Raw genomic sequence first — 22,228 nt, forward strand, 5'->3', positions numbered from 1 at the left:
ATGCTTTTGCTCTTTCACTAGTAAACCTTGGGGAGCAGGGTCCAGTGGAACTGAGCAACTAGTGTGACAGCCCAGTCAGGTATAGAAGAGGACTTGAGTATACAATTTATCAGCATTTGAACAATCAGTCCCAGGGATTTTCTCATAGGAAATTATTCCAGTCACTCCTCCTGATAGATTGTCCCAAATTAATTTCCTGCACAGATTCTCAGGTAAGACTGTGCAAGACAAGTGATGCTAGAAGTTGCTATCTCATCAGGGGCTAATCAGGAAGATTTAAATTTAAATTCATACTCTACTTTAATCCAAATTAGCTTCCCTGTGTAGGTGAACCTGCCTATATTTCAGGACCCTTGAATGTCCTTTTCTAGTTTGTCTTCCCTTCAAAAAATGAAAGGCATTATAAGTATAGTTATTCCTTCAGCCCCATCCAAGGCACTTGGAAACAGTCAGCAGAGAGGGAAATTTCTGTTTTTAATACAGATTACATGGTACCTAAGGTTTTGATTAAATTACACTGTTAAATTAACTGGCACTAGAACTTAGTGGCAGCATTGTAATGAACTATTACTAGGTCATTTGCAGTCAGGCAGCAACCATATGGCATTTACATGTGTATGCTGGTCCTGCACGGACATGGAAATTGGTCTGACCCATGTGACCTATGTTAGCTGGGGAAATTCTATACTGAAGCCAATTGCCACACTTCCCAGATGCCAAAGGCAAAGCTGCCCTAATCCTGTAATCCCATTTCATAATGTAGACTTCCATGTAGTTTGGAGCACAAAACCAGAATGTATCTTGCTCAGTTAAAATATTTAGCTTGGTCTTCATTCTGGTGGCTTCACTGCATTCCAGCTGCAGGAGACAGGAATTTGAAGACTGTTTATTTGAGCCAAATTTTGCAGGCTTTAATTGAACAAAATATTCAGGGAGCAATATAGTTCAATATCTTTTCTCCTTGCCTGTGAATCTGAAGTGCAATGATAGGCAGAGCTCTTCCTCTGTTCATTTAACCTGAGGAATATGACAAAGCTCTTGCTGTGTAGCTGTATTTTCATAATTCCCGTCCCAGATCTCCAAAACATGCTCCATGGGCATTAAAATAGAGATCCTCTATATGGAAGAGAAGGTTAAAGATTTGGCTCGCTGATCTTGTTCTGGAACACTGCTGGGAGTGTGGATTTCAAGGAAACACTTGACAGTGGCACATACTCATACATCTCTCCCACCTGCCCTCCTACTCCTTTACAAATACCTAGATCTGTCATAGTAAGTGTTACTCCTCATCTGTAAATACTTTTAGGTAGCAAAACATGTGTGGCTTTTACCAAACCCTGAAGGCTGGGGTTAAGTTTTTGGGTTCATTTAATGTTCCTTTACAAAAATATACAGATTAAAGGAAACATTCATTAAACCATCTGCAGTAATCACTGTGTTGATAGTTCAGGAAAGAACTAAGACTAGCAGAGGCTAAAACATTGCATAAAAAATTCTTTATTTATAAAAATAAGGAGAGGAAACATTGAAATGACGCTTCTTATAAGTAATTGTTTTGAGAATACAACTCCTGGGAATTTCAATGAATTTAAAATCTGGTTTACAGCTATTTGGGACATGTTTCAATCATCATTCCCTCTTCCCTTTATTCCATTTTGTTCTGACAGCTTAAGCAGCAAGGTGACTATATTTTGGAGTCATTGTTTTATTGATATGGAAATTATATCTTCTTACATTACTCCAACTTGTCCCTTACCACCAAGGATCTCAAAGCATATTACAAGCCATATTGGATTTATAGCAATTCCTTTGCTTCCTACTGACAAATACCCACTTCTGAAGCAAATGCAGCAACACATGGCAATGAATTTTAGTGGTCTGTTCTGAGGCCCAAGGGTAATTTCTTTTGGTAGGAAGGGCAGAAATTCTTATGCAACTGAATTTGATCATGAACTTGAGGATACAGGAGAGGCAGGGGTCTCCTATCCAGCCTGTTTCTGTCACATGCTATGTGGAATCTCATCAGTAGTATGCCATCTGATCTGCAGATGAAGTCAGCTATACTGAGTGTTCAATGCAGAAGTTTTAAAGTGTCAGGTGTTGTGGTTTTGCTCATGTAAGCCTTCTTAAGAACTAAACCATGAAGTCTTACTTTACTTTGGCTAAAGGTGTAGGCACTGGGTAGAACAGGGCTAAACATCATGGTTCAGCCAGGGTCTGGTCATCAGCAGGACCGTGGGAACAGCATGTGCACACTGACTATCTCAATCGCTGGTTGAAATGTTTTAGATTAAATCAGCTACATCAGGACTTGTAAATCAGTACTGAATGAGTTATTAAGTGTGCACAGCACATCAAAGTGATAAGGAGAGAGCATTCTTTAGGACTCGGGAAGCATTGTGTTAACACAACACTCTGTTGGACTCACTAGTCCACCTGAAAGGTTTGGATGTGAAACAAATCATGTATAATGAGATGTGCTATGATGAGATTTATAGAAAACTCAGGTGTGATGGGCAGGGAGGCTCTGTGCTGAAATAGCCTTGCTGGTGTAGAACAGAGAACTCTGTGACTAATTGCAAGGCCTTAGATTCTGTGAATGGGAGGGCTGAAAATTCCCGGGAAGCGATTTGTTTGTATGCAGAAAGAGTGCAGACACTAAGCATAGTTTCTGGTTCAATTTGTATTGATTATGTAACTGCAGGTTGTACCATCTGTTTGGCAGTGGTGTATCAATCCCGCTTGCTTCTGTCATATATTTCTCCTAATCTTGCCCTTGGGTTTCAGTTTAGATTTGGGGTAATCGGTGTTCCAAGAGAAAATCAGCCTTGATCGTCTCCCAGTCTTTCTTATATTTTCCTTAAGTGACTTCTTTCTATGTGATGGGTGGACAGCAGCATTTTTAACAGATGTTTTTCACAGGCTATTGCATAATTATTTTTGAAGTGGCTTCTAAAAGCAGATGTTTCCATGTCTTTGTTCTTTCCCCTCCTGACACTTTAACACGAACAGCAGATTCCACTGCTGCTGTTCTTTAGATCTAGTGAAGAAAATACCATAGCAGTGATGTTGGGTTTTTTTCAGCCTATTTGGCAATAATAAATACGTACAGACACAAGTCTCCTCCCTTTCTGCCTTGTCACTAGCATTGCTTGCAGATATTATCTCAGACTTTCTCTTTGAGAAATGCTGTCTTTCTCCATGACCTTTGTCTGCAGTTTAGTATTTGATCTTTACTTTCTTCCAAGACTTTGTTTCTAGTAACATCCTGAGTGAGTAACTGTGAATCTTTTACTCCCTGGGACTTCAATGTATAATTTATTACCCTACACCAGGGTAGATCACAACTGTCACTTGTGGCATCTCCATCACTGTGAAGACCCTTTGGTATGATTTTGGATATTTTTTTGTCAAATAGCCCTGTTTTCTTTTCCTCTCTCATGAATACATAGATATTCAACAACTGGACTTTCCTATTGTTTACAGAAATAGCCCTGCTTTCTTGCAAACCATTTTGTAAGAGCACTTCCTAATTTGACTGCGTGTTCCTCAAAGACCAAGGGAATGCAACTAAGAATGAAATGAAGGGCAAGCCCAGACAAGTTTCATTCAGCCATAATTTATCATTACAAAAGATGAACTTCAGCTGTTCATCTAAAATGATGATAAATGCTTGGATCAAGAAAAGAAAGGCTTTCTAGTAAATCTGCTCTGAGTCTTAATTTAAACCTCACAGATTTTACCTCCAACATGTGGAACATCATCTGATGATATAGCACTACAGCGACATGACAGACTTTGTTCTGATTTTGGGTTATTTACTAGTTGGTGTGGGTTTAGTAGCAAGGGTTGTGCTACCTTCATCTTCATATTCCTTCTTACTGGATTTTGAGGAAAACCAAAACATTTTTGAAAGAGGCAAGATGTTTTAAATTTCATGAGAACTTTACCTGGAGCACAGAATCGCAGGATGATTGAGGTTAAAAGGGACCTCTGGACATCATGTGCTCCAAGCTCCGTGCTCAAAGCAGGGTCAAGTACAGCAGGTTGTTTGAATTTTGAATATCTGCAAAGATGGAGACTCCTAATCCTCTCTAGACAACCTGTTCCAGTGGTCTAGCCTTATCACAGTAAGAAGCTTTTTTCTTATATTTAAATAGCTTATTATGTATTTGTTTGTGCCTGTTGTCACTTGTGCTTTCTCTGCACACCAAGAAGAAGAGTGTGGCTGCTCTTTACAACCTCCCAGCAGGTATTTATACACATGGGTAAGATTCCCTGAGCCTTCTGCTATGTGGACTAAAGAGTCCCTGTTCATCCCTTAATCATCTTTGTGGCACTTTGCTGAACTTGCTCCATTATGTCTGTGTCCTCCTTGTCCTGGGGAGCCCAGAACTCCAGACGTGTCTCATCAGTGCTGAGCAGAGAGGAAATATCACCTACCTTGACCTGCTGGTAACACTCTTCCTAATGTAGCCCAGCAGGCTGCTGTTTTTTGCCACAAGGGCACATTGCTGGTTCATGCAGGTAACTATTAGGGTAACTACTAGCGTCTGGGGCCTGGGATTCCTGAAGGAAAATATCGTTCCTAGTAAAGGCTGAGATGAAGAATGCATTAAGTATAAAATCATAGTATCACAGAATCTTATAATCTTAGAACAGCCCATGTTGGAAGTCATCCTGAAAGAACATATAGGCCAATGCTTTGTGGCAAAGGAGCCTAGAGGACATTATCTCTAGCACTCTGTTTAGTTGTGTCTTGAAAATCACCAGTGATGGGGACTCTATCATGTCCCTTAGGAGGTTGTTCCGGTGACTGATTGTTCTCACTGTGAAAAATTTCTTTCTTATATTGAGATGAGTATATTGGCCTTTTCCATGTACCCTATCCCATTCAGCAGCTAGGCCACATTTTCGCTAGTCTTCCTTTTGCTGCTGATGTACTTGTAGAAGTTCCCATCTGTCACCAGATCCAGCTGCTGGTAGACTTTGGCTTTCCTAACCCCATCTCTGCGTGCTTAGACAATGTCTCTGTGTACTTCCTGGGTCCACCTATCCCTGCTTTCACCTCTTGTTTACTTTCTTTTTGTGTTTCACTTTTGTCAGGAGCACCTTGTTGAACCCTTCAGGCCTCCTGACACCTTTGCTTGAATTCCTGCACATGGGGATGGACAGTTCTTTAGTGTAGATGAGGTGATCTTTGAAAATTAACCCTCTGTCCTGGACCCCTCTTTGCTCCAGGACTGTATCCCATAGGATTCTTCCGAGTAGGTTCCTGAACAGGCCAGTCTGCCCTCCTGAAGTCTAGTGTTGTGATCCTGCTTTTAACTTTATTCCCTCCCCTCAGGATTCTGAATTCCACTGTCACATGTCAGTCAAGGCTTCCCCTAACCTTCAGGTCTCTGACCAGTTCTTCCTGTTTGCAAGTGTGAGGTCCTGCTGAGTACTTACCCTCATTGGCTCCTCAGACACCCAAGTCAGGAATTTATCATCAGTGCACTTCAGCAACCTCCTGGATTGCTTGTGCCCTGCTGTATGTTTCCTCCAGCAGATATTGGAGTGGTTAAAGTTCCCAATGAGGACCAAGACCAAGTTGTGTGAAGAAGACCTCATCTACTTCTTCCTGATCGGGTGGGCAGTAGCAGTTATTGATGTTGCCCATGTTGATCAGCCCCGTTACTTTACCTGTTAGCTCATAGCTGTATCATTTCTACTTGTTCCTCAGTCACAAAAGCATCTTTGAAGAGACAGCAGAACCTGATCTTTGGAGAACTTGAAAAATACACTGGACAGAGTATTAGGAGATGTGCTGCAGGAAACAAGCATATATTGGTAAGGAAAGGAACTGGGTGATATTTTTATTTTTCATCCACTTTCCTTTTATCTTTCTTGTTGCAACAGCAGTGTCTGTCATTGCTACTACTTCTGTTTGTGGCACCAGGCACAGGATGACAGCATGGGTGAATGAAGGGACTTGACTGATACCAGCAATCTCTGAGCCTTCTTATTTTTTCCTTTTCCAATGAAAAGTTTGAAGTTTCATGAAACCTCTTTTTATTTTGCTTCTTTCCTGTGTTCTGTCATGGTGATCATCTCGGTGTTTTAGTTTTCTGGCAAACTGTAGCAGTAACTTTTACTCCAACAAAAACAATTTTTAATCAGTTTTATTATGAGACAAATTTTTGGTGAAAAAATAATTTGCATTTGGCTTTTCATGTTGTTTTCCTTTTCCCTGAACTGTTTCTCCTGTATCTGATTGTTTTTCCTGCTGTGTAATGAGTCCTGATGACCACAAAATGGTTGGACATGACAGAAACATGTAACAGTTAAGATGTTTGTTTCAATTTTTCCTTCAGGTATTTGTTGAATTATCTAGTTATCTGTGTACTCATTAAGATGTCTTATCTTGTCTTCCTCATCTGTTTTTCCAGTCTTAAATTTCTTTTTAAAGTGCTGCTAGGCATCCTTAAGCCAAAAAAAAAAAAAAAAAGACATGTTTACTTCAGCAAGTAAAAATATAAATGTAATCTTGCAAAGGGAACCCAGTGGTCAGTCTTTTATAATCATGGGAAACTTTATTGCAGTTTACAGAAAATGAAAGTTTGCTAATTGTAGTATATTTCTCAACGATGTGAAACAGCCTAACCATAACCCCAACTGAAAAAAAGAAAAAAAAAAAAAAGTGAGTGGCTGCTGCACTGTAGTACTTCCTTATTTTCCAAAGCAAAATCCAACTTTTTCTTGAAGTAATGTACACAAGTAACTAACTGCTGGCTGCATAACTTTTGGCAATTTATTTGATATTCCAACCAATCTTTGTATAAAGACTTCTCTGAATTGTTTACAGATTGTCCTCCTGCCCAGAGTTTATTCCACAGTCTCTTATTTTGAAAACAACTGTACTTACAGAGAAGTAGCTTGGGCCTTGCATTGAAAGGTTGTGGTTATTGGCCAGAAGATTCATAGAGCTTAGAATCATTCGACATGTGTTTATAAACAGTTAAAAAAGAATAAAGCAAAAGAGGCAATTCCACCCAAATATTCCCATTCAGTATTCTTACTATGCAGTATGACAGTAATTTATGTTTTCACAACAAACTCTATTTTTGTTCCTTAAAATTCTTGGAAATGTGAAGTCAGTAAGAAGTGACCTGTGAAATTACTCCCTCCACATTGAATGTAGGGTGAAAAAGGAACTAAATGAATATAAGATAAGGATCAGGATGACTGTGACTATTTCTACTGATTCTTTTTCCAGTTTCAATGTATGAGTTGTGTTAACAAGGTAGGGAGGAATTTTTTGACTCTTATAATTGCACAGTTATGGAGTTTAGTATTAATCTGGTGTCAAGGCTATACAAGTGTCTTAGAAACATTTTCATGTTTCATAAATGAACCTTGGTTTGCATTATCTTATCTTGGTGGGTAAAGGCAGTAGATGGAAGGAATTGCCATTTTTAATCTGATCTGACTCTGGCTGAAGTCATTGATGTGGCACCGTGTAGAAAAAGCCTGAACTATCTTTGAAGAACTTTATTCCCTATCTGAAAGCACTGATGTTTATAACACTGTTTGATGTCTGGGATAACTAGCTCTGCAGAATAATAGGTTTAACTAGTTTAGATGCAGCATTTCACTGATGCATCTACACTGCTTCCAGAGTTCAGCAGCTATTTCTGCATAGTACTATACTGTTTGGAAAGTGAAGATGTGAGCTCATCCCTTTTTAGTTGCCAGAGAATCCAAACAGGGCATTCGATCCTCGTAGCCATAAGACCAAATATGTATATGAATCTCATTTTGTTCCTAGGCAACAACACATATTGCTAAAAACAACCAGTCAATTGCCCCAATTGTTCAAAAAATTGGAAAAGGTTTTACTGATGGGGCAATTAACAGTGTGAAGTAAAACACTGAAAGCACTCAGGAAATTGCAAGACGAGCCTTCATGCTTCCCTGTCTACTTTATTAAAGTACAGACTTTGACTGCATGGTATTTAGCTAAGTTAATTATTTCAGATTGTCTGGAATTTAGGTAGCACCTTTATAAATATTTAAAAAAAACCAAACAGTCTCAGACTGTTATCAATTAGTGTTTGATAATTCATTGAAGATAAGTGATGAAAGGGAAAAAGGTAATGACTACCTTTAGAAAGGAGGAAAAAGAACAGTTAGAAAGAAAAGACTGGTCAACAATATAAATACAGTTCTCCCAAAAATTCTGGAACAAATGACAAACAACCTAATTTTAAACATATAGAAGATAGAGTTGAATAACACCCAACATACGAATAACAGTCAGAAACAAATTGTGTCAGCTGTCAAACTGTGTCAGGTCAATCTACAATAGAGCAGCAGGCTCTGGTTGCAGAAGAATTAGGAAGTCTATCCCAATTTTAGTATATTGCTTTTTATGACATTCTAGTAAGAAATCAAGGCAAACATTCTCAGTTAAACTACCATAGAATGAGTGCAAAATGGGCTTACTAACTGTATCTAAATAGCACTTTTCAGTAGTTCTTTGATGTTTTGAATGAGTATCTGTTGAGGCTTCCCAGTATTCAATATTTTTGATAGTGCCTTTCATGATGCTATTGAAGAGGCTTATAAAATTTGCAGTTGACACTAACTCTATATACACTAAAGAAAAAAAAATAGAATTCAACATTACATTTAGAAATAAAGTTCAATAACTGTTTGAAAGGCAAGTGCAAGATACTACACTTAGACAGGAATAATCAACTGTGTAAATACAGGATGGACAACCCAAGTAAGAATACTGTAGAAAAAGCACTGCCCTGGTTTCGGCTGGGATAGAGTTCATTTTCTTCTCAGTAGCTGGTACAATGTGTGTTTTGGATTTAGTATGAGAATAAAGTTGATAACACACTGATGTTTAGCTGTTGTTAAGTAGTGCTTACTCTAAACCAAGGACTGTTCAAGTTTCCCATGCTCTGGCAGTGAGCAGGTGCACAAGTAGCTGGGGGGGACACCGCCAGGACAGCTGACCCAAACTAGCCAAAGGGATGTTCCATACCGTCAGATGTCATGCTTGGTATCTAAACTGGGGGAGCTGGCCGGGGCCTGCCGATCGCTGCTCGGGGACTGGCTGGGCATCGGTCAGCGGGCGGTGAGCAGTTGTGTTGTGCATCACTTGTTTGTTTTTTACTTTTGGGTTTTATTCCTCTCTCTGTCTCTCCTTTTCATTACAATTGTTGTTGTAATTATTATTTTATTTCAATTATTAAATTGTTCTTATCTCAAGTCTCAAGTTTTACTTTTTTCTTAGTCTCTTTTCCAATCCCATTGGTGGAGGAGGGGTGGGGGAGTGAGCAAGTAGCTGTGTGGTGCTTAGTTGCCGGCTGGGGTTAAACCTTGAGAAGCCCTAAGGTTACAGTGGATGTCAAGCTGAATGTTAGTCAACAAGATGATTTAAAAGGAGAGATTTGGATTTGTTTGGGTTGATTAGTCTAAAGAAGGGAAGACCGAAGGGAAGACATGGTAGGAAAAGGACTAATAGCATAAGCTGTAGCAAGAAAGGTTCTGATTAGAAGTAAGAAAAACAGTTCTAATGGCAAGGGAGGTGAAGTGCTGGAAGAGATTGCCTAACGATAGCTTGCAGCATCCGTCAACAGATGAGACAAACATCTGTTAGGAATGACACAGTTATAACTGAGCCTGCCATAGTGCGGGAGGAGGGGAAATGGGTAACCTCTGGAGTGATTCTGTGTTTCTGTTTATGAAATTCCTGCAGAACTCTTATTAAAAACAAGATTTGCAAGTGGAATACTAGGGATTCTAGCCTTCACAAAATGGTTTTACTGCAGTGCAGGTAATCTGCATGAGGTAGAAACACAGTGACAGCTGTTCATTGTATTTTGTAGGTAGGTTTTTTACTTTATTCACTCAATTATCATTTGTAGTGTGCAGTGCGGGTTTGACCCAAAGTCCATCAGCAGGCAGAACGATTTAATAGGGCACCAGTGACAGTCAGGCAACTAAAGTCTTCCTTGCTTTGCCACCGACTGTTTTTGTAAATCAGCTTGAATCCCTCGGGCTCTCTTTGGATTATTTCCCATGTTTTGTTTTGCCATATTTATTTTACCCTATATGACTCATGGTCTTGCTTGATGCAGTCTCTGGTAAGAAGGGATTATGACACTGTGGGTGTTTGTATAGCACCTGGTATTACAGTGCTTGAGCTTAATTGAATCTTCAGTGTGCTACTGTAACACAAGTAATGAGCCACAATAACAGACACTGAAGACCACAAGTCTTCCTGTTGACTACAGCAGAAGTAATTGAATCAGGCCTTGAATGAATGGAGAAGGGATCTTAAAAGGATATTCTTGGTCAGTAGTCTCTCCAAATATCTTCACATCCTTGTGCCATCTTATTCTCCCGTTCTCATTTGCTTGCGTGAGCTGTCATCTTACTCTGATTTGATGTGTCCCTGCTGTAGCATTTTGAAATACAGAATGCATGAAATATGCCTTTCATATGAGCATGCATTGTAGTTTTGCTCAGACGTGTCTGTGGTCAAAATCTGATATTCTCTGTCTAGTCACAGAGTTCAGAGGCTACTCTTTTAACTTATCTAAGAAAGCATATTTTCCTAGAGAACTGGCTTGTACATGAAGTATACAGAGAATGGAACATTTTAAAAATTATGTGTAACACACAAGTGCTGTGCTAAGAGCAGAAGTCATAGCATATTACATTTGAGATTTTGGTGGGTTTTTACTTTTACTGTAATTTAAAATCAGTATTTCTTTAAGTTTTACATAATATATTTTTTATTGCGAAAAAAAATCAGTGTCTAGCTAATGGTGAGACAGCTTAAAAATAATTGTAACTAGGAACTGGGCCATGATTAAAATTGTTCAGCTGTTCGTTGTATTGTTTGTTCCCAAAACCTTAAATGCACTCTCTGAGAACAATAACAATAGTTAGCATGTAACTCCGTATGGGCCAATTCAAGTAGTCCTTTCTTAGTGCTTTCTTACTGCAGAAAAACCCTGTTTGGGGGGCTTTGTAAGGAATTCAGGGTAGGAATTATGTTCTAACTATTTTGTAATAATAACATGGAAGCTACCGTGGAGAGAGAAGAAAAAAGCAGAAAGAAAGGAGAAACAAAATGAAGTTTACCCTACCAGCATATTTGGATTCAGGGAAGTGTATAGAACAGAACAGGCTGTGATGTCCCCTTTGGATATAATACCTGTATCTCAGTTAACCTCAGTGAAACAGGTTCAATATTTATGACTGGGTTTGCTACAAGGGGGATGAAACTTTGCAATCAGAGTTATAGTGATAGGAACTAAAGAAAAACACATGGTCACTTGCTACGGTAGGTTTCATAAGTAAGAAATCATATTTGCTGTTGGTTGACCTTAGCTGATGCATGGAAGGTGTCAGCTTCGTGAGGCAGTGGCTGGTTGACCTTCATGGTTGCTCAGACCTCTGGATTGGTTTGGTGTCTTTGGACCTACAGAAGCTAGGCACTTTTATTATTAAAAATGAACTTTTCTCCTACACATCTTCTGAAATCTTGGTCTGTGTTTCCACCTGCAGAGCAAGCTTCTAAGACTTCTGGTGAAATGTAGAGAACTGTAACCTCTTATGGCTGAGTTCAGAAGTGATAAGCTACATTTGGGATGGGTTTTTCAAAATGCCATTTCTTTTCAACAACTGCTGGAAAGTAAAGTCTTGCAAGCACTTGTGAAAGTTGCACCCAAAGAGCATATTTATAGCTAACTATATAGTGTACAAAGACCATGCTTTTCCACTATAAAACATCTTATCACATCCTTAATATTTTGATTTCACTGAATTTCAGTTGGGTTACCAAGCGTGCATGGAATGCACACTTGGGCCCTTTTATTTTTTAATTTAGGAAGAGCTACTGTAAGCATAATTTGAACCTTTTCTCTTGGGAGAAGTATTGAAACCTCATACATGTTTTAGGATGAGTAAGGATGTGGTGTCACTCACAGTAGGAGCCTCATTTAGAGCCCATTGATGTCAATGGAAACACTTCCCTTTGCCTCAGTGGGCTGTGGACCAGAAGCATACAAGAGTAATTGAACTAAGGATTCTGCTGACTGTATCATATAGTATAAGCTGTACAGTTTTACGAAAATAAACACATCTACATAGCCAAATACTTAACAAATAATTTAAAAAACATAATATAATAAGAATGGATTTTGCTTTACTGATGTTTTAAGCTGTAATTTAATGTAGTGTAGTGAAAAGGACACAAATACTGTAGTTTTGTATCATTAGAACCAGATGGTCCATGAAAGACTTTTGGCTAAACTAGAGTTGGGAAAGCTTGTAAACTCAGCTAGTCTGAAAATGTGCTCAAAATTGCTATATCAGATGATATGCCCAGTTTTATAATGTGAAATTCTTTGGGTGTTTTCCTGACATCCTGGTAAGGTGTTATACAATTTAGGCAATTATAAGAAACTTTTCTGGATGCTACTGTCATTATTGTTCTGCTTTGGAATTGGAAAAACAACAAAATTGCCCTAATCCAGTGAAGTGGAGCATCTCGGAAAACATCACAGTGAAGAACTAATGAGGAAAAGAATTGTTATTACTTATTATTGACTTACTGTGTTAATATGATAGGTCAACATTTTTTTGTCTCAAAAAATTTCAAAAAACCCAACAACATGAAATTCCCCAACCCAAAACCTCATGACTTTCATCCTGGAAGAATGATAATTTTTTTTCTCTTTACCATAACAGCAGTGCTGTTAATCAACCATCCTTAGCTGACAGTGAGCAAACAGAATATTAACTTATTAAGTCCAGAATGCAATGTTAAAGTAATAATGATCGTCAAGAGTGATACATGCAACTTAACTGTTAAAATTTACTTCAATATTAAGTCTGCCACTGTAGTCTTGTGGCAGTCCTGAATCCTGGAAGGTATCATGCCGGTAGCCAGCTACTACTCTGTACTATTTACCTCCGTGGTCTGAAGAGTGGAAGAAAGAAGCAGTTTTGATGAGGTAGGCAGGTAGGAATTGACACAAATCTCTCAAGAGAGATACAGGTAGCCTGAAATGTATTTCCTATTGCTAACAGACTAAGAGAAAAACAACTGCCCATAATACTCCAACAAAATTCAGCTATATTTAAGATCAGAGATAACTTTTTGGCGTTCTTTCCTGACTTATGTAACAGACTGCTGATTACAACCAGTAATCTGCAATTGAATTAGACTGTATCAATTGTCTTGATAATATTATACAATAGTCTTATAACTTGGGCATTAGGAATAGATTTTCTAAACTTTTTTTTCCTGTGATTTCCTACTAATGCTGCTCAGGTGAGAACTTCTTGCCTTTGCTGTATTAGTGGTTTCATTGTTCCTAAGCTGTTTGCATGCAGGAGGTGAGCAGAATCAGGTTCTCTGTGTAGCTATTTCTTAATTTCAATACTGAAATTAAGTCTTGCTCGAAGTCTTGCAAACATAGATCAAGCTGATTTCGGTTGGGCTACTCACTGAATAAGGGCTGGAATGGAAAGTCCTTCCAGGAAGTTAGATTACCTTTTAAAGAAAACCACATTTAAAAACATGGTGATAAAAGAGATACAGTAGGCAGCCCAAGTACTTGATTCAGTAGCATTGTGCCTCTGAACAAGCCAAGGGTCAGTTTTAACTTGTCTATGACATTAAGTTGCTTTCTAACTGCACACCCAAATCCCTGGTAGCTCATTTAGCCTGATTTCTCCCCGCCCCCCCCCCCCCCCCCCCCCCCCCCCCCTCGATGTATATATAGGGGTGTATGTAAACACTTATTTTAATGCATGTGTCTAGGCTTTGTGAATTTATATCAGTGATTTGCACAACAAAGTCAGGTGGGTACACATAGCCCTGCAAATATTGACAAGGTGATATGTCCTTTGGTCTTCTGTAGTTTCACAGGAGGGTGCTGGCTTAGGCTTTTCTTTGCATTTAATCTTTGTGGGCTCAGGACCTTTCTTTTTGAACATGAAAGGTCTAGTGAATTAGGCTCCCAAGACTTCATCCATGGCAAATGACAATTTTCACATATTAAGGAGTTTAAATTACAAGTTTTATTGCCTCTACATGCTCAACCAGACCCTTCCAGAATTAAAGATAATGAAAAAATTTAAATGATCATTTTAAAGTCATGACTTCCACAATCCTCTGTACAAAATCATATTTTTTTTGGTTTTGCCTTATTAAACATAACAGTTTATTTGGAATATCTTTTGTATCTTGGTGAAGCTTTTGAAAAACTTGGTCTGTGTTTCAAGTTTCCAAGGGAACTTGAAGCAAGAAAAACTTAATGTGACTTCGGGTTGACATTTCTCAACAGTGTCCATTTCATAAAAGCCAAGACATTCATTTGTATAATTTGGCCTTGGGGTACAGGGGGAAGTGGAGGATAGGGCAGTGGGAAATATACTGGAGGAGTAGTAGAGGTTTGGATCAGAAAGACTATGGCAGAAGCCTTTGAATTTGCAAAAAGCTGTGTGTCTTAAAAACAAAAAAAAGTGGAAAGAATCTTGACTGAGATAGCTATAAAATAATTTCTTAATCTGTGACCTACAAACTGTCCTTTAAGAATATACCAACCCTTCAAGGCTCATGTTGTAAAATTACTCTGGAAATCAGAACTTAGGCAAAAGAGTTAAGTTTGGAACTAGCAATGAATTTATATTAAAAGATACCTGATTGTTGATCCACCAGCTGGTGATGTATCCAGAGGAGTCCTGCAAGAAATAAAATGCTTCCCTTTAGAGCTAATATGTCTCTTTTCATTGTGCCCAAGTACTTGGTGCCATTGGCGCCAGAATAGGGATCTTATGCTGATCCTGAGACTTGTACTTTCCTCCTTGGCTTCTGCTCTTGCTGTAGAGAGAAATGAGGTAAATTCCAGTCAAACAATCTCTTCTCCCAATATATCAGCTCAGTGCTGCGGGTCTTCATGGCTTCAATTTAAACCCAGCCTTTGCTCAACCCACTCTAAGCTGCCTCCGTGAGCCTGGAGCGTGCTGCCCCTGCCCTGTGAAGCAGCCCATACATGCAGAGCCCTGTTGGAATATCAGCCATTACCTGCTCTGAGGTAGTGACTTGTGCAAGGTAACTCAGATGCTGCAGAATGCCCAACATCCACAAGTCTTCTTGATAACAACCTGGGGCAAACACAAAGGACTGTGTACAGTATGCTGTGCTGTGCAATTACCTGTATCTGTCTTAATGGAGACACCAGAACATAGAGCATGTGGCTGCATATTCAGAGTACTTCAGCTGTAAATATAGAAGACACTTTAGAAAATATCTTAAAAGACATCTTGTAAAGTAGGTAGAGATCATTTTCCTTCTTCCCTGTTCACTTGTGAAATGTGAAGAGAATTAGAATTGTTGTTCTGGCAAATCTGACAATTTTAAGAAGAAACAGTTCTTGCAAGAGTTGAGCAAATAATGATTTACTTGTGGCCCCTGTTTTGAAAATTTACATTTTGTCCTTAGGTCAGGAAATACCTAAAAGTTGGTGCTACATTAACCTGTGCTTTGGTCCTAGAACTAGCAAATAAAACACATGTTAAATACTGAAACACCGAACAAAATAAGCTCTTCTGAGAGTATAGGTTGGAGTCTAGGAAGTAAGCGAAAGGGAGGAGGAAGGACAGACTCTCTTCATAATGATTGCTTTAAAGTTACCTTGTATACTAACTCACAGAGAGATTCTGTAGCTCTGCATATGAAGAAAGTTCGTCATAATTTCAGATCAAATTGGAGAGATATCCAGCAGTTGCCCAAGCTGTTTGAATACATTTAGTACCAAGAGGTGAAAAAGCTACCCAAATCTACGGTAGTGGATCATCTGGCTGATATGTGCTTGAGACCCTGCATGAAGTAGTAAATGCTACATTCCTGTGAACGGGCAGCCATGCACACCCTTACAGCCAAAAGAAAAGTTCAATTTATTTGAAAGTTAAAACCCAGCATGGCCATACTAGCTAGGAATTTCCAGGATAACGTGCAGCAGAAATTCTTTCTCTGCTTTGTATTAGGTGACAAGGTGACACCATGCAGGAAGCACTCACTCAGGTGTTGACTCTGCCTTTGGGAAGCAGCTGGAGTAAAGCACAAAGACAAGGTTTTGTGTTAGTGCATTCATTTGGCATTGGGAGGCTCAGTTCACGTATGCAAGTCATAACTTCCAAGGGCAGAAGGGACCACAGTGAGTGCTCCGTGGCCCTGAAGTAGCACAAAATTTTGAAGAATCATTACCGCTCCTGACATCTGTATGTGATGTTGCAACAGCTTCTATTCCAATGCATACCCACAGACAGGATAATTTTAACATGCATCAAGTCAGCCATCCATCCAGATGTTTTGAGGCACATAATAGAATTATTGATACGAAAATCAAAACAAGGTACCATATAAAGGCAGCCACTGTTAGATCATTATGGATGAGACCATCAGTCTTGTTGCTGTAACAAACCTTGTATTCATTATTGTAGCTTAGGGCATTTTTTTCTTTGCCAGAATTGGCTGTTCTCTTAATGAATATTGCAAATCATAACCCAAATTATATGTCTTAAACGTCTTAATTTTTGATTTGCACTGAAGAGTTCAGGAGCTTGATTTGTGTCATGGCAAAGCATTCCCTCATGGAGGAAAAGGAGAGAGACATGCCATGAAGGGACTGCAGAATTCTGTGTGAACAAGCAGTAATTCAGACCTCTGGTACAGAGTAATCTCCATGCTGTGTTTGGACTTCACCCTGGCCTCTCTCCTGTGAGCTCCCTCACAGGGAGGTAGTGCTGACTTTGAGTGTTTTGACAAAGACCCAAAGTGTTTCACCAAAGAGATTTAAGCTTTACTGCTAGTGCTGTATGTCAGCTCTGTTAGTGTCATAAATGGAAGATTTTGGGGGAAGAAGTGAAAACATATTGAAATTTTGCTCCTAAGCTGATAAAAAACTGGACTGTTTTACTTCCCATCTCATCTTCAGATAATGATGTCTTTTCTCTTTTGAAAAATTGTGGACTAACTTTTGATTAAAAACCAAAGCAAAGCAGAAGAAAAATCACAAGAAAACTGTCAAAACCAAATGTCTGTTAAAAGCTACTGAGAAACAGCTGTGTTTTTCAATTGAGAGATTTCTATTTTTCTGTTAAATCGTATGTTGTATGTGTATTTGACCTTTTTACAAAAAAAAAGAAAAAAACCATGACGTTTTATTGATGCCACCAGTTGCAATAAAAGTAGAGTTCCAACAGAACAACACTGAAAAGGAATTTTAAAGACAAATTTATTAGCTCACAGTTCAATTTTGTCTGCACCATAACATGCAGTAAACATGTAAGTCCAGTGGTAACTGGGATTAGTATGTGGACACCTGTTAACTTGTTTTCTATGAATCATTTACTGTCCAAGCATGACAATCTCATTGCCATATTGACCTTAAACTGAAATCACTCATGAAATAAGAACAATGAGTCACAGTAATTGCTTGGATCAAGCAAAGGACCAAGAACTCTCGGAGCTATTCACCTTCAGGGCATGCTTTATAGCCCAGCATCTTGAACAGATATCTAGGGAGAATTGGGAAGGGTTGGCATCTATGAAACGGGAAGATGTTGTGCAATGGGATGTTCTTGCTGGCTGATTCTTTCATGTGGGTGGGGTTTTGTTGTTCTTATTTTTATTGTTATGGGTTGTGAGATGGGGAATTGTTTTTCCATTAGAAAAGGCAAAACAACTGCTTTCAGTGTAGAATGACCTTTTAGATTATGTGCATGAACCACAAACAAAAAGAACACAATGAAATACTCCATGGGCAAGCACAGTGAGCTTGACTCACCACTTCTGCACCAGATCACTCCAACTGAACAAAGATGGAGCTTTACCACCCATATACTATCTGAGGGGAAGAGGTCTCATTCTGCCCCTGACCAGAGTGCCTGTTTGCAGAGAATAAGCACTGCTAATTCACTGTGGAGAGAGAATTACTATCCATGGGGATCCTTTTTATGGCTGTATTGGCTGAATGTCATGAAGAATCGAGACTGTGAAGAAAAGCTTGGCACAGAGTACTGAGATGGAGGATGTATATCACATAATTTGTGTATCACGTTCACAACGATGTATCATGACATGACATGTTTCAGGACGAATGTTCTGAAAAATTAGACTAAACAAAAAGATCTGTGGAAGTTGCATTTCCTAGTTTACAGTGATCTCCATAATATCAGAGAAGGTATCAACACTTTGACTGTTTTACAGAAAATAGTTGCATCTATGTCAGTTCTAGGAAATAGGTCTTCTAATGGGTAGTGGCTGACATAACACATATGTCGCACTTAGCCTTGTTAGGATGTTTTGAGGCTTTCCTTTGAGTAGCTCCCTACCACAGAAATAAATCATCTCCTCATAGAGAGCAGATGAGCAACAACATGTGAAAAGAGGATTTATGGCTGTGGCTGCTTTTCTACATGCCTTAGGTGCCCTGGACTGTAGTTCGATGGTGCCTCCTAGAGGCACAGCCTATAGGTAGGAAGGCAGGGAGCTGCAGTATAGCTGATAACGTTGAGGCAGTATGCAATACCAGTTGTGTATTTACCGCTGTGCTGGCCGATTTCCTCCGCAGCTGTTGTGACTTGTGAATTTTTGATTCATTTAATGCAATGAAAATACATAGTACTTGGCCTTTGAACCAGTGTAGGCTGTTAATATGAGATAGTGCTTTATGGTTTCTGGCTTGCCTTTATTCCCCCATCGCGGATGCTACACTAATAGCTGCGCCTTCCAGGTGGAAAAGGAATCCTTGCTTTCCAGGAGGTGGTGAATCTAGGTGAGAATTATGCCAGTCTGTGAAGGTGAATCACAGAGGAAAATATTGATGGGCAGACTTGGCTACACTGTAAATACTTTTAACCTGTAGTCAAGATAAAGACTTGCAAAACCCAGACTGATTTGTTTCTGGTGATTGATTCCAGTAGGCTGTATTCCTGAAAGCAAAGCAAATTGTACACTGACGATGCAAGCCATGGCTGTAGTCTTTAGATAGATGGTTGTTCCAAACCTTTTCACCTATATTGACGCTGAGTTGACTTCCAGTTGGCTAGCGGGTAGTATAGAAAAGAATGTTGAATATAGATTTAATATAGGATAGAAAAGGATGAGTTTGGATGTTTACTCCGTCACTTGTTTTGGCACTTGGCATCCAGAGGGAGCATTTCTGACATTTGCATCATCCAATGCTTTCTTCTGTAACTTGCCTCATTCAAAGTGGATGGGACTGATATTATGTGACCTGTTATAGCCCCAGGAAGTCCACTGTTTTGTACAGACCATTAGACATTTATGAAATGGCTTAAATAATTTCAGTGTGCTGCAAGGTTTTCAAATACTTCCTGAGAATGACCTGTTTCTGAATAGAAAAGCTTCCTTTTGGACACATCCCTTCTGTTTGCAGCTCTTTCCACCATTGCTTCCCATCTGTGGTCCTGTTGTCCATTGTTTCCCTGTCCATGCTCAATGGCAAATTCAGGATAGAACTACTAGGGAAGCAAATACTTAATGTGTCTTCCATCAGTTGTTACTGTGACAAGTGTTTTGCTCTTTCTGAATGGAAGGTGGTCGTCCTGGATAATGCTACAATTAATCCAAGTTCATCATGCACTTCCTGCTTACGCTTCTCTGGTCCTTGCTTCCTGTATGTTTTGGTTTCTTTCTCCTGCTTCAGTTCCTGTGGCAGCTCCTGGCTCTTTCCCAGTTGTTAATGATGATCCTTGTATTAGGGGAAGGTGGTGTTTTCTTGTCTGTCCAGAATCAGAAGAGGCATCTGGACCTTTATCGGTCAATGAAGCAGAAGAAAACTCAGTGTAACTGGATAACTGAGTCTGTAGTGGGAATTCTGTCAGTACAGGACCATCACAACCTGATTTGTGGTGGTTGTAGTAATGATAAGGATATGCTACGAGGTAGAGGATCAGAAAATACACATTGAAGGGATTTAGGTTTTTTGTTGCCTTGCTTGCCATCCTCTTGGGTTGAGGTGAGAAGTGGAGTGTGTTTAACACTACATGTTGTTTTATTAAATGGTCTTAATTTTTTTTTTAATGTTGTTGTATTAAACGGTCTTAAGGTGTTATAGCTTGGATTGGATAAGCATCTTTTTTTACAAAAAACATTGTCATGTCAATAGAGCTTTGACCAAGAGTAGAAGGAGACAGAGTAGGTAGAAAAAAAGTACATGAGCTCATGAACACTTTCTGTGCCAAGATGGTATCTGATGGCACAGCTTTGATCCTGGTGGAGACTTTGTATTTGTCAGGGAACCAGTTCAGTCTAGGTTCATGTGAACATAGAGTGCTGGGTTGTTGGTTTTTTTCAAAAGGCTTCAGGTAGTGATCTGAATGGTTTTGGCATTCCAAAATCTTATTTTTATATTCTCTGAAATTGGATTGAGGATGGCATTTGAATGTGATTTTTCAGCCTCTGTTATCACTGAGGCTGAAGGGATGACTAGACTGACCTCTGCATTGGCTCAGAAGAAAAGCATTTGTGTTGATCATATCTGATTAACATCCAGTTCTTTGTGCAGGCACAGTCCTGTCTAGGAGATGGGAAACAATCTCACAAGCAAGGCTGTTTATTGGGCAAAAAAATAGAGCCCAAATGCAGATTCTTTTTCATACACATCAGTGAAACCCAACCAATATTGGTAATGTGTAGTGCATAAGAGATGACTCTGTGTGAACTCAGATGGGTTTCTAGCAGAAACAGTTCTACTTCTGAGGATGTCGAAAATCTGCCCTGGGTACAGCCTGCTCCCAAGATGTGTTCCTTAAGCACTTCTAGGTCTTGGGGCAATCTCAGGATTCCCCTGGAGCAGTTTGTTGTTCATTTTCATTTGGGAAAGAAACAACCAACTAAACAATGAAATTAACTTATTTTTCCAAAACTGAATCTGTTGAAATGTCCTTCTTGCAGGAAACTTTGAGATGCCGTGTTTTGACTCCTGCGTAGAATGAAGACTTGTTTCGAAATGTGGGAATTTCCTCCCCACAGAACAGAATGTCCAAGTTTTTATCAGCTCTTGCAGAACTATGGCTCTCTCTGGCAATGGGGATTTTATGCCCGATCAATACCTTAAGGGCAAAAGAAAGACATCACCGAGTTGCTCAAGCAGACCAGTGCTTAGGAGATAGTTTAGTGGTGGACTTGTCAGTGCTAGATTAACAGTTGGACTTAATGATCTTAAAGGCCTTTTCCAACCTAAACGATTCTATGATTCTGTTATCTCACAGCTTCTCCTGTACTTGATCTTCTTTAACAAATGATTGAATTTTTAAAATTTTGGCGCTTTTTTCTTTTCTTAAAGTAAGTCAGTGAACATTCAATAATTACCTTGCCATGGTTTCTCAAGTGGAAACAAGGTGGCTGAAATATCTGTGAGTAGGTGAAGTCAGAATTTCATCCTAATACTGTGTTGACCTCTAATTTACTTCTGAGTGTTCAGCAACAGATTTAACAATGCGAGTCACTTATTCTATAATAGAAGTGTTTTCTTATTGTCAGTTAAGACAATCTTAAGAACAATGACTTGTGTCACTCCCCTTAAGCTCAGAAAAGGCTTCGGGTAGTGATCCAAATGGTTTTGGCATTCCAGAATCTTATTTTTATATTCTCTGAAATTGGATTGAGGATGGCATTTGAACGCGATTTTTCATACGCTGAAATGTGCCTGAGGTTGGGATGGGCAGGTATAAACTAACATCTGTGAGACACCTGTAGCAGCAGCAGCTAAAGGACAGGTGGAATATACTCCTTCACTGAGTCTGTGGTGAAGCACTCTTGCTGTGAGATTGCAGGTAACATACTCTTCCTAGTTCTCCAACCATAGGAAACGCCATTGTTTCTTTGAACTTTCCAGTGCTAGTTTTGAAGAACTGTCCGTTAAACCATCTGCAGCCAACAGACTGATTCATCTTGTTTTTATTAAGATTACTTTAAACAATCCTTATGAACAAATTCCATTGTAATTTTTCCATTTTTGAAGTGTTTTCATGTATAATTTCAGATATTTCCCTCAAAGACAGTGTAATAACTTTTTTTTATATGCCTAATTGGGAATTTAGCTATAAAAAAAATCATGTTACCAGCATCCAGTATCAGTATCAGGCATGCCTCGGATCACACCATTGAGGCTGTTGGCAT

The 22,228-nt window shown here is 39.2% G+C and overlaps 1 long non-coding RNA gene across 2 annotated transcripts in view; it reads left to right on the forward strand.

The window, feature by feature from the left end:
• Positions 1 to 22,228, forward strand: part of LOC121091759 — a 166,996-nt gene that overhangs the window by 67,142 nt on the left and 77,626 nt on the right. The gene's annotated exons all lie outside the window — the stretch shown is intronic.

The sequence above is a fragment of the Falco naumanni genome, chromosome 7 (assembly GCF_017639655.2).
Source record: "Falco naumanni isolate bFalNau1 chromosome 7, bFalNau1.pat, whole genome shotgun sequence".
Lineage (NCBI taxonomy): Eukaryota > Metazoa > Chordata > Aves > Falconiformes > Falconidae > Falco > Falco naumanni.